The sequence below is a fragment of the Leuciscus leuciscus genome (genome assembly GCF_965113295.1).
Source record: "Leuciscus leuciscus genome assembly, chromosome: 13".
NCBI lineage: Eukaryota > Metazoa > Chordata > Actinopteri > Cypriniformes > Leuciscidae > Leuciscus > Leuciscus leuciscus.
The window spans coordinates 35,991,995-36,006,523 of NC_138737.1; the positions used below are offsets into that span (position 1 = coordinate 35,991,995).

Sequence of the window (14,529 nt, forward strand, 5' to 3'; positions counted from 1 at the left end):
AGCATTGTTTCAATACAAGACATACCAATGGACTCGCGCAGCTTTCTGTCTTCTTTGGGCACCAGATGTTCCTTCCTCACCCGAAACAAAGGACTTATTCGATTAGCTTGCGTTGATATAAGGACTGGTCTTCCTTCTCTGCTGTAAAACAAGAAAGTCTCGACTTACTCTATGTGCAATTACTATTGTTCTTGAAACATAAATTAAGACAGTTATAAATAAGTTAATTTACCATACGATTCAAGTCAAGTCAAGTTTATTTGTATAGCGCTTTTCACAATACAGATTGTATCTAAGCAGCTTCACAGTATTAAATTAAAATAATACAACAATGTTTGTTTCAAGAGGAATTTATTGATTGATCAAATTAAATTAAATATCCCCAAAATATCCCCAACTGAGCAAGCCAAAGGCAACAGTGGCAAGGAACCGAAAAACTCCATCAAGTGACCTAATGGTGTCCTAAAACTCCATCAGGTGACCTAATGGAGAAAAAAAACCTTGGGAGAACCCAGGCTCAGTCGGGGGCCAGTTCTCCTCTGGCATTTATGAGCTACAGGCCGGATTGTAGTTTGAACTGTAGGATTATATGAATGCCTGGCTGAAGAGATGCGACTTTAATCTAGTTTTAAACTGGGAGAGCGAGTCTGAGCAACGAACAGTATAGAACTCTGCATAACAGTGAGGAATACTCCCATTGGTGCACAGGGTGAGTAGGTCTTTTTTCTTTAAGGCACTGATCACTGGAGGATTTTCATACAATGAGCTGGGGGGTGTGGTTCTGGTGCCTCTGGTGCCTCTTGTTGCCTGTTGTGCCACCATCAGTTTTCGGAAGGTTGGGGCGGTGAAATCATACTTGAAGAAGATTGTTTTTGGTTCATCTTTCGTGTAGCGGAACCATTTAATCTTCTGCCAATGAACTGATTGTCCCTCCTCATCTTTTGTTCTGTTTTTGAGTATGTGGTTGGAGAGGGACTTGAAGTACAGAAAGTCCTTGTGTCCAAGTTCATGTACACTATGGGTCGTTCTTTCTTTCCATTCTCACAAGTGTGTAGTAGCCATCATGGATGGCTACTAGACATGGAGTGTGATAGTGTGCATGCTGCAGTGTAAACTGCAAGAAGAAAAGTTTCTATTTACTCCCATTTCTATTTACTCCCATACTTCTATTTACTGATGGCTACTACACACTTGTGAGAATGGCAAGAAGGAACGACCCATACAGTGTACATGAACTTGAACACAAGGACTTTCTGGACTTCAAGTCCCTCTCCAACCACATACTCAAAAACAGAACAAAAGATGAGGAGGGACAATCAGTTCATTGGCAGAAGATTAAATGGTTCCGCTACACGAAAGATGAACCAAAAACAATCTTCTTCAAGTATGATTTCACCGCCCCAACCTTTCGAAAACTGACGGTGGCACAACAGGCAACAAGAGGCACCAGAGGCACCAGAACCACACACCCCAGCTCATTGTATGAAAATCCTCCAGTGATCAGTGCCTTAAAGAAAAAAGACCTACTCACCCTGTGCACCAATGGGAGTATTCCTCACTGTTATGCAGAGTTCTATAACACTCTGACAGTGGGCAGTGAGTGAACTTTTTAGTTCAACTAAAGTGAACTAAAAAGTGAAATGTGTAATAAACAAGAGAAATTAAACTGTTTGAAATTAAATGTTAAACTGTTTGACATGAATGTGAACTCATAAATGAGAATTGAAATTAAACGGTTAGAAATGAAATGTTAAACAGTTTGAAATGATGAAATGACTATGTATACAGTATTTTAAATAAAATGAAAAGTTATGAAGTTAGAGTGTTTTTAACCAATGTTTTGACCAATCATTTCTGCATTGATCAGCAGATACGCCCTATTTTTCTTTAGAAGAATTGGAAATGTTTGGTGCCAAAAAGTGCCAAAAAGGCGTATTTGATGTTTTTGCCATATTTTCAAGATTTTGCAAGGTTTTAGAATATGTTCATCGTGTTAATATTCCATAATATGTTCACTTAAGAACTTACTCATATAAGTATGTATGTGGTTGCAATGTTGTGGTTGAAGGTTAATAAATACAGTTGATTGAAGTGTGGTCAAAATTTTGTTTTGGCTCTCCTGTAAAGTTTGTCAAATGCCACTTACGCCCCTCTGGTTCCAAGCCCTCGATATTTGGATATTGGAATAATAAATAAAGTAGCCTATCTTAATTTTACACAATGTTCCTGTTTTTTGTGTGGTTTTTTTTTTTTTACTGTTTTCTAAGGGTTTCTTAATTTTAGACAAGTTGACCAGCACACATTACTGTATATGCAATGCAGTATAATGCATGTGTGTCGTATGTGACATATTTTGCACACAGGTAAAGGTGCCCAATATCAGTCATTTCTAAAAAAAAAGTGTTTTGGAAAATAGCTCTTTATTTGATAATCATTCAAATTTGTTTTCTATACAGAGATATCGACATCGGCAAATATCGGTATCGGCCATAACAGCAATATTAATATCGGTTATCGGTATCGGCCTCAATTTTCACATCGGTGCATCACTAATTGTAATCAATACAATGCAATTAATATCAACTTTCTGACAGTGTGTGTACGAGTATACAAATATGTACGAGTATCGTACGAATTTGACAACTTGTAAAATCTTGTGAATTATTAAGACTTTCAGACTATCTTCGTACTGATTGGGCTATGGGTTTTGCGAGAAAAGGTTTAAGAAACAACAAATGCTTGATAAAATGTTTGATTTAGGGTTCGAACCAACACATGTATATACCATTGCGAATATTTGCCTTTGCAGCTGTCTGTCTCCTCCGTTTACTTGTCCTCAAACAATAATAGTCCGAAAGGTCCTTTTGGTCTTTTCAGCTGAAAAAAGAGAAAATAAAATATCATTATGTTGTTTTACATCATTCCTGTGGTAAAAGCATGGTAAGCGTTGTGGTTAATGTGCATTTACAATAAGTATCACATTAAAACTACCAATAGTGTGGTAAAAGCATGGTAAGTTTTGTGATTACTGTCTTTTTACTACACTTACCACAGTAAAACTAATGTTAATGTGGTAAAAGCATGGTAAGTGTTGTTTGTACTGTGCTTCTACTACAAATACAACTTTGGAACTAATTGTACTACTTTTAATCTGATATGAATATGATTAACTGATTTAAGGTCTTTAGGCCTATGCTCACGTCATGTGACAGGCAGTGTAACTTAATCACCCTGTTTTGAATTAGAAAGCAATAAAACGCAAAGCCTCAGTGGACGGAGATGACAGATATAATGCCGTGACTGAACGTGAGCTAATCTGATTAATATCGACAAACAGAAAATACATTATATATCACACATTATTCGGACAGCGTATTTACTACTTACCAACATCTGACACACGTGAACTGATGCCAAATATCGCGATGTGTTCGGAACGAGACTTCTTCAGGCTTCTAAGGGTTTGAAACTTGTTCATTAAACACATCGTTAATATAGTCCAATTTAGTCATTTAATCAAAAATATCTTAATTTGTGTTCCGAAGATGAACGAAGGGGTTGGAACAACATGAGGGGGAGGAATTACTGACAGAATTTTCATTTTCATACTTAATAATCGTGACCGCCAATAGCAGCGCTTACTGATCGTGACGTGGGCCAATAGCAAAGCAGAATCATTGTGGGAAATACCGACTGTATTAACGAATAAAGGTACAATTTGTGTTCTTATCGTGTTTAACACATCTGTATTTGCCCGCGCGAGTATATCCAACTTCAAAAATCGCAGCTTGAATTCAATTTACAGTTACCGTTGAAGAGAAACACAGCTCTTATCTGCCCTATATAAATAACCGCCTGTACACTATTTAAAATGTGGAGGGTAGGGCGATGAGGCTGCGAGCTACACCTATGAACCATTGAATCACTTTGCTGGCTGGTGCACCGGCTAATCGTGGTTGCCTTGATGCACTTGCTGATCTGGCCGGGTTGACACTCATCGGATGCCTTCCACAAATGGTTTTTTTTGACATTTTTTGCCTTGTTTCTTCATCATAATGACACAATCAAATCATTCAATCATTTTAAATATTTACAATCTGCACATCGCCCCGTTCATTATTCTCTTTCGGAATGAAAGATGACATTTAAAAAAGGGTGCAGCTTGGTTTTTTGCTTTAAAAAAACTAAACAAAAAAACACAAATGGCTGGATTTTGTTTTACAAATCTATTGTTGTCATCAAATAATAGTATTAGAAAATTGGACCACATTTCCGATCGGTTTTTAATTTGTAATATTTATTTATACGTTTATTGTATTTCATTTGACTGATCAAGTCATAGATATATACACTAGACCAGTGGCCTTGGCTAAGGCAGTTGATTGGAACGAATGCCTTACATATATAAATTAATTAATTAGCAAAACTTGGACACTAAATATTTCATATTCAATTATTTTAATGATCACAATTAAAGTTTGAATTTTATTAACTGAACAAGCGCAACATTCAGCATTCAATCAAATATTCTAAAATATGTATTATTATTAATAATGTTATTTCAACATAATATCTCGTTATTTCGACATAATATGTGTGGGTGCAACAAGATGTGCATTTGTAAATCCGGTGACGCGTGCATTGATTTTTTTTTTTATAATCTAGTGTTTTCTGACAGTGTCGACTCGGCTGCAAAGATGAAGTTGACGATCGCCGTATAGTGAACGCGCCTATAGAGAGAAATGCACATAATGGATTACATAATCAGAGAGTAGCCTTTTTCTTTTCGTTTTGAATTATTTCGTTTAAAGACATTTCAAGCTTTGTGTATTTGATGTATTTCTCATGTCTGTGTGTGAGGCATACAATGAGTTTCGTTAAGTTAGGATGAGATGCGCTCCAGTTAACGTGCAATGCAAGATTATCATTTTTTTATTATTATTTATTAAATCTTATTTATCTTATTTATTAAATACAGGCTGATGAAAAATGTATTAAAATTAAGATACAATTTATACAAAACGAAATTCACTTTTACTCGTGCTGTTCACTTTTCATAAATCAACATACATGGGGAAAAAAATAACATTATAACATTTGAACAAATATGAAAATAAATGCGCTTATTTAATGGCTACAACAGTATAGGCCTACAGACTCTCTATTTGTACAAATTGCTGCACATTCATTTAATTCTGAATTTTGCACACACAAGTTGATAGGCATTTGTTCAAATCAAGTTCATGATAATTGTGCGTGCATTTATTAATCATTATGATACTAAAATCATAACAAAGTAGGTTATGCTATGTACAAAAAAATCAGATGAGCCCAGAATATTCCAAACTGCCGTAGCCAAGGCGACATCTAGTCATAGGGTCCGTGCACTTTTTGATCATTTCATTTCCTGTTTAGAATGGAATAAGGAGAAATGAAAACCAGCTCGTTTATTCGTTTTTTTTTTGGCTAGATTTTGGCTAGATTTTTCATTTTTCGTTTATGGTTTACAAGTCGGTTTATGGGTTCGATATTTCATTTGCACACGTGGGCGGCGCTGAAACGCCCCTTTCATCTGATTGGTCAAACCGCTCCGCCTTCAGTAAGCTGTGAGCTTTTCTTTCTGTCAGGCAGAATAAGAGTCAGTAGGCTACGAGTGCGGCACTGACAAATGCCCTTTAATGAAATAATGTCTGAAACCACAACTCACTGTTAACTACACACACTATTTGATTTAGAAATATGTTGCTGGTCAAGTAATTCGTGCTGCTGCGACTTGCAAGCAACCCCATTAATGTGAGCCACAGTATATGACAGATTATATTAGCATATCTCCCATTGATAAATACAGTGCAAATAGTTCCGTCTCTTTGGATAAAAGGGAAGTGGAAATAAAAATCAATAATAGGCTGAACTGTACCATGATAATATGTCCGTAACATTTACCACTCTAGTCTTTTATTTACATCAAAAGGCAGGTAGGCGTGTGTGACATATAGCCTATGGGCTATAAATAATTTTGAATAGAAATAAAGTTTATATTTTTTGAATTTAAGCATGTGTAGCCTACTCAGTTCACATGAAAAGAAAGAGACAGAAAAGAGAGAAGCCAGAATCAGTGAACGTAAATTAAATACTGACAAAATGACCAGGTTTGGGATTAATTGTTATTATTATTATGAGAAATTGACTCCGCCTAGAACTTTGATGCTTCACCAAACTCAGCTCAGACCCTCAGACTGGTCTAACTTGCTTCTAACTGGTCAGACTTTCCCAAAAAATCCATCGACTTGAGTTATCTGAGCAATGAAGGCCGTAATACTTAATGCTGTCCACTAGAGGGGGCGACAGGATAATAAGTGTTTTCTACTCTCTTTCCCTGTTTGCATCAGTTTAAATGACAAATAAATAAACAGTGGTGGAGGAAGTACTGAATCTCAGTACTTAAGTAAAAGTACAAATAACCAGAGACATATTTACTTTAGTAAAAGTAGAAGTAGCCTACCACAATGAAAACCCTACTTAAGTAAAAAGTAAAAAGTACCTGATTTTAAATGTACTTTAAGTATTAAAAGTAAAAGTACTTGCATAACAATTTATTCTCTTAATGTCTATATTCTAATAATTAGGGCTGTAACAATATGAATCCGAAATCGCTACACTCAGATCTACGAACCTGTGTCGCGGTGTGAGAAGGGAGAAGGCAGAATCGCGACACACCCCTTTTTTGAAGTTAACATTATACAATACGTAGACCTACACCACAAAACTAGTTGAGGATAAATTATTTAATATTTGGCAATTCCATCGTTATAAACGGGACATTTGCAGTAAAAACTTGAAATATAAATTCTCAGAAAATGCATTTAATACATATTGAAAAATATCAGTATGCGTTTTATATTTAATGGGAAATCTAGGCTACACATGCGTTACGGGACACAAACAATATTTAACTTTTAGGTAGAAAAATATTTTTTTGTAATTCTGTGAATTACACTGCGCAAACCAAAAGTAATACCCACCGGATGAAGGGTTGGCTCTCTCCACAGAACATAACATATTCATTTTATTTTATTTTTCGTGTTCCCATTTATGAGGAAAAAACAATGTTACAGACGTGACCGCTCTGAAAGGCACTAAAAGACTGCTTTAAAACTTTCACTGAGACCTCAAACAGAAAGCACAAAGCCTTTTTTAAATTTGAATTTCGTTTTGTATTAATTGTATCTCAATTTTAATCAATGTTTCATCAAACAATTGCCAGGATTTAATAAATAAGTAGAAAATAGATAATCACGACACGTAGGCGCTGGCGAGTGAACTGGAGCTCGTCTCATAAATGAACCGAAACTCAGCGTAGGCTATAAGGTATCCTACTTGCCTCACAGACCTGATAAATATATCTTTAGACAGCTTTAAATGTGTACTTTTAAACAGAACAATTCAAAACGAAAGAAAACCGACTGCTCTCTGCTTATAATCCGTATGAAATGCGCATTTCTCTCTGGCGCGTTCACTACTGCGAAGATCGCGTATCAGTATCGTCAACCTCATCTTTGCAGCCGACACAGAAAACACTTGTTTATTAATAAACAATTAAAATGTCTTCTTGCTATATTTGACATATTCATTACTTTTGCTGGTTCTTTGTGACAGCTTTTAGGTGCTTTCCCAGCTAACAATGACCTGGCGGTCCACCAGCGTTTTTTGGGCGGCACGAAGTCAGCGGTTTGACACGGTCGGACCTCCGGCGGCACACCATCGGCAACCCGACCAATCTGAAAACCCCGTCGGTCTGCCAGCGTTTTTTGGGTGGCACGCCACCAGCGGTTTTCCGCGGCTGGGCCACCGTCGGCACACCAGGGGCAAGCCGATAGTCGGTCCACGTGTTTCTGAGCGCTTACAGGACGTCTTTAATTTATAAATGTATATATATATATATATATATATATATATATATTTTTTTTTTTACAGTTAAAAAGAATCTGAAAGCACAGAATAAAAAAATGGTGAAACTGACCTAATAGCTGCAGCAATATCAAAAGCAAAATGTTGGTGATATAAAAAATATTGCCTATGAGCATTTTTAGCACGCGTTCAAATGAAATATGGGGCTTGAGTGTTCGTAAAAACAACAACAAAAATATTTAAATTATTTTTAAAAAGCCACAATTGTCCCACTATCACGAGCAGTAGTGGTAATTGCACCTATGCATGGGTAATATAACTTAAAAATGAGTTTTAAATTCATAATTTTATGAAGAGATTTTTATTCAAGTAAGGTTCTTATTCTAGATGTTTATGTTTGTAAATGCTGTGTGACTGTGACGCGTTTTAATGTGCGTGCGCGTGCACACTCGAGCTGCCTTCAAACACTGGAGTGGAGATGAGTTGCCAAGGAAACGGCGCGGGACCGCATCGCACTACTGCAACTGTCAGCAAAACTCCGTCTCTCGCTGTTGTTTTCACTGCTTTCAGGTGAGTTTAGCCTCTAAAATCACACAAATAATACACACAACTGTTCTTGACACTTATCTTACTTGTAATTGACACGCTTCTGTTGAATATTTACTTCATAGAAATGGTTTAGTGTCTTCCAAAAAGTCCGTTAGCATCTCAACCGTTTTCAGAAGAGGTAAGTTAGGCTAACTACACTTTGGAATTACATGCCTAATTAGACAGGAATGTAGATTGAGAACTTGAATTTTAAGAAGATGAATTGCTATAGCTTGAGCTTTTGTTTATGAAAGTTTGGGCCTTTAATCACATCTTATGTGTAGATGAGAGGTTTTGATAGTTTTGTAAAGATTTTGCTTGGACGTAAGCTAATTTAAGCTAACACCGTACTGTTAATCGGTGACGTCACTTACATGGAGTACTTAAAAATTGCTGAAACTAGCTCAACGGTTAACAAATATTGATAAAAATTGTTCTGTGATTTCAGCAGCAACACAAATAATCCCTCTACAACAGAGGAAAGCTCCAAAATGTCGACATTTTTGAAGAAAGCTGCTGCCAGAGAAGTGGGAAACACATGGTGAGGTGAGGAAGCTCATTAAATAACAGAGAAGATTTTCTTTTTCCCGAAAATATTAGTTAATGTTATCTCATTGGTTTTTTTGTCAACTTGTTCTCTTTCAATTAGGACTGGTTTTATATTTCTATTTCCATCTGATTAATCGTGGGCCTCATTTAACTGAGAGTAGGCATTTATGAATAATTTTGGAAATATTAAATAAAATATGAAAAACATTGCACTGTTGATCAAACTAGTCTACTTTAATGTTTCAAAAGGAAGTTTGATTTGTTTTGTGTTTATCAATGTCAGATGGATAAATGAATATTAGATGCAGTTCAGGGTAGGATCAAGTTTCTCTCTGTGAAAAAGAATGTGTGTAATACTCAAAAATTGTTTCTGTGTTTTAATGTGTGTGTGTGTGTGTGTGTGTGTGTGTGTGTGTGTGTGTGTGTGTGTGTGTGTTTGGGTAGCGTGTGTATGCATGTATCCACACATGCTCAGGTCCAAGGGCTCGATGTTTGCAAGCACACATGCACATATGTGTACATGAACATAATGAACATGTTCATATTTTACTTAATATTTTCAAAATTATTCATAAATGCCTACTCTCAGAAAAATGAGGCCCACGATTAATCAGATGCAAATAGAAATATAAAAACAGTCGTAACTGAAAGAAAACAAGTTGACAAAAATATTGAATCCAGAATTGGGTGACAATATAGCATAACAAGTGATTTATAAGCTATTTTTTGTAGACCAGTTATTTTTGACCGGGAACACCACAAGTGTTATAGGGTTTTGAACACAACACAATGAAAAAGTAAACCTAAAAACATACATTTTGTTATCCTAATTAAGAAATCATTGTCTGTTCTTTCTCTTTTCTGCATTTCACTTCTGTTGTAGCTTCTGTCCTTTTAATAAACCTGTCATTGTATAATAATATTGTTGGCTCTGTGGCAAATGGTTAGTTGTGTTCCTAGATCCTTCCATGCAGATGCCCTGCACCATTGCAGAGTTGAGCTGATCATCATCTCTGAGGCGCTATCACCCATATGACTAGTAAGTAAAACCAAGCCAAAGACAAATTTCCACTTGTGGACAATAAAGGAACTAAACTAAAACTTCAAACATACTCTAATGTTGTTGGTAAAAAAAAATGTTTTGAAAGAAGTCTCTTATGCTCACCAAGACTGCATTTATTTAATAAAAAATACAGTAAAAACAATAATATTGTGAAATAATATTCAAACATTTAAATAACTGTTTTCTATGGAAAATGAATTGATGAAACGTTTATGATTATTATCAGTTTTGAAATCAGTTGTGCTGCTTCACATTTTTGTGTTTTTCAGGATTATTTGATGAATAGAAAGGGAAAAAAAGCATTTTTTTTTGAAAAATCTTTACTCTCTCTCTTGGTCAATTTAATGCATCCTTGCTGAATAAAAATATTTATTTTCTATTCTTATAAAAATAATCATTCTATTGAACCCAAACTTTTGAATAGTAGTGTAAACTACCATTTATATATGTTGGGTCTATATTTAACAATCCTGGAGAGAGAAAAAAGAAAGTGGATTAAAATGTTACACTGGTTTACAAAAAAAATATTAATCAGCACAACTGTTTTCAACATTACAAATACTCAGAAATGTTTAGGACGTTTGCATTGTGAGAATGTATAGTATTCAAATATAAAAATGCTGACTCGTTAGGTCATGTTTTCTCATTAAAATCTGACGATTTCCTATTAATTCAATAGAATGTAAGGGAATAACTCTAGAATATCCTTCCTGATATGTTTCGGGCCCAGAAACATGATCCTAATTTAAATCTAGATTAAAGACACATCTCTGTAGCCAAGCATTCAATTTACACATCTCATAATCTTGCACTACAGTTATATGTGATGAAATAATAAAAAGTGCACATGATCATCTTTTGCCTAAAATAATATGACAGCAGCAATGCTAATCTTTCTCCTGTTGCTTCCCTGTTTCTATCTCAGGATGCTCAGCAAGTTCACTAGAGATTACAGCAGCTCTAGTGTGGATCCAGCCTCACTCGTGAAGACTTCTAATGACACCAACACTCAAAAAGACTTCAGATGATGGCAACTATAGATGGACACAAAACTGCCAGATATTATCCTTACATTGCATTGGCCCAGTTTCACACACAGGGCTTAGATTAAGCCAGGATTAGGCCTTAGTTAAATTAGGATATTTAAGTAGCTTTTTTAAATGTACTTCAGAAAAAAAGAAGGAAAAAAAAAACATTACTGGTGTGCATATTGAGACAAAACAATGGCCCTGAAATATTTTAAGATATGTCAGTGCAAGTTGCTTCCAGTTAAGACAGTTCAAAAATGCATTTTAGTCAGGGACTATCTTAAGCCTTTTCTGTGGAACCGGGGAAGGGAAGGGAAGGTTTGCATGACAGTTTTGCTGACAAATAAACAGGAATATCTCAGTACACGTAACTAAGAGAAAGAGTAAACATTGTTCTAACATATTACCAACATTGTAAGAATAGCGGGTTAAAAATCTGCAACCCTTTGAAGGATAGCAATTAGGACTTTAAACTCATGACTTGGATTATCTTATGGACATTACTTTGTTGCCAAAAGATGCTCTCCAGTGAGTAGCAGTCGCCTCTGGCTGATTAAAGGATATTTCGCGATTGTATAACCTTGAACATGCATTTTTTGTAAAGCTGCTATGAAACAATTTGTATTGTGAAAAGCACTATATGGTTTTACTATGGTACAACTGTACCAACCATGTTATTTATTTATTTATTTTTCAAACCATGGTTCAACTAGTAATATTGCTGTAATAATTGCTGTAAAATTATGGTAATCATGACTATAAACGTATGTTTTTAAACCTTGGTTGTTGTGAAAGCATGGTTCATTTTGTTAGCAACTGGTTTTACTGCAAATGCTGTGGTAAAACCATGGTTAATTTTCATAAGGGTACAACTTATCCTATAATGTCCTTGACTAATAGTCACATTGGATAAAAGAATCTGATAAATGTAATGCAAATGTATCCATTTCATCTGTTCACTGAAAATTAATTTAATAAAAATTAATTTGCAACTGCTATTGAGACTGGTGTACATTGCTTTTTTTATCCATTATAGTGAATTTTGGTTAGCATGAGTAACTGATTATAAACCGTGGACCGACCGTGGTCCGCCAGAAAACACTTATTATAAACCAGCGGCACGATAGCGGACCACCGTCGGGAAAGCGGCGGCTGCCGCTGGAGGTCCGCTAGAATAACGATGAGCAAAACGCCAGTGATCCGCCGGCGGCGTCCGCCGGTGGGCCGCCAACTTTGCCACCGGTGGTCCGCCACTGGCCCGCTGGACTCATGTTAGCTGGGTTATTGTTAGCGCCACCAACGCGATCAGCACCGAAAACATGGAGATTTTTTTCAATCCCTGTTTTGGCAGGGGAAAAACTGATCCGAAAATGTAACGAAACGTTGTAGAAATGTGGTGGAGTAGAAAGTATAATAATTGCTGCAAAAAGTAACGAAGTAAAAGTCAAAAGTATGCACTATTGATTCTACTTAAGTAAAGTACAGATACGTGAAAAATGTACTTAAGTAAAGTAACGAAGTATTTGTACTTGGTTACATTCCACCACTGCAAATAAATGCATGAATTTCATTATGATAACAGGTTAAACGTCGTAATTAGCCAGCATAGGACGCAAATGAAAATACAATTTGATATTTGTGATATTTAAACTGTGTATTATTAATAAATATTGTTTCATATCTTGTTCATGCTTTATACATTTTAACCAGTGCTAATTTAAATAAAATGAATGAATAGAACTATATAATAATTAATTATAATATGGTAACTTTGGTCCAAAGTAATCTGTGATAAACAGTGTATAGGCCTACTATGTTTCATCTGCTTATTTATTATAGTCAAAATAATCCAGCAATTATGTTTTATCGAATGTTATTCGAATTCAAGATGTAGAAGCTCAGTTCAATAATGAGGCGTACAGGCCATAAATAACAAATAGACATTACAACATTTTTATTATTCATAAGAATTTAAGTTAATAACATCTAAAACAAAGAATACATGTATTACAGGGCAAGTATAAGTATTAGTATTTTTAATGTTTTTGAAAGAAGTTTCCTCTGCTCATCAAGCCTGCATTTATTTGATCAAAAATACTAGTAATATTGTGATATATTTTTACAATTTAAAATAATTGGTTTAAATTATCATTTATTTCTGTGATGCAAAGCTGAATTTTCAGGATCATTACTCCAGTCTATCACATGATCCTTTAGAAATAATTCTAATATGATGATTCATTATCAAAGTTGGAAACAGTTCTGCTGCTTAATATGTTTTCATAACCTGTGATACTTTTTTTAGGATACTTTGATGAATAAAAAGTAAAAAAAAAAAAAAAAAAAAAAAAGCAATTTTTTTAAAAATAGAAATCTTTTGTAACAACAATATACACTACTGGTCAGTAATTTGAGGTCAGTATTTTATTTTTATTTTTTTAAAATAAATCAATACTTTTATTCAGCAAGGATGTGTTAAATTGATTTAAAAAAAAGTGATAGTAAAGAAGATTTATATTATTAGAAATTATATATTTTTTTTAATAAATGCAGTTCTTTTTAACCTTTTATTCATCAAATATATTAGGCAGCAGAACTGTTTCCAACACTCATAATAAATCAGAATATTAGAATGATTTCTGGGGCTGTTTACACCTGGCCACTTCATGCGTTTTCTCAGATCGGATAGCTATCCGATCGTGAAAAGACCAGGGGCGCCTGTTTCAGAAAGGAGGTTAAGTGAAAACTCAGAGTATGTTAACCCTGAAATGAGGGAAACTCTGGGTTTTCTGTTTCAGAATGGGAGGTATGTTAAACCTGAGAAAGCAGAGTAAGTCAAGCCCGTTTCTGAAAGAGAGGTAACTTATACTCAGAGTCAGTTACCATGGTAACTTACTCTGTGAACCTAACCTGGCCGGGAGCAGGTTTTCTTCGGTAAACCCAGAGTTTCTTTCGGTCTCCTCCCCTTTTTTTAAAGAGGAAGTGGTGTTTAAACACCTCATTCATTCTTTCAGTACATTTTTATTAATAAAATTAATCTTTAATTAATAAATACAATATTGCTATTTTTACAGTTTTTTTTTTAAATTTTTTAAATAAGATGAAGTCTATTAACTCCTTAACTGGCAACTGAATATACAGTAGTAGATTAGAGTTACATAATGTAGTTCTAAACAAATTCTACAGAATTAAACTGTGGCATTTACTGAAAATCACTGAACTCTGTTCATCTGTGCAACAGAAGTTGATGGACCGTCCTCCTGCTGTTCTTCCACTTTGGGGGCGGGGGGGAGAGATAAGACTACCCATTTATACTTAGCTTTAAACTTAGATTCTACTCCACATAAAAATGTGAAAAAATCTGAATGTGTAGATTGTTTGATGTGACACATA

The 14,529-nt window shown here is 35.1% G+C and overlaps 1 long non-coding RNA gene across 2 annotated transcripts; it reads left to right on the plus strand.

Annotated features, from left to right (window-relative positions):
- Window positions 1–8,853: 8,853 nt before the first annotated feature.
- Window positions 8,854–12,134, plus strand: LOC309512753. Of its 2 annotated transcripts, XR_014211171.1 has the most exons (3): window positions 8,854–9,455; window positions 9,490–10,084; window positions 11,034–12,134. It is a non-coding gene; the product is annotated as an uncharacterized lncRNA (long non-coding RNA). The 2 variants fall into 2 exon arrangements; XR_014211170.1 differs by having other exon boundaries at window positions 8,854–10,084.
- Window positions 12,135–14,529: the final 2,395 nt, after the last annotated feature.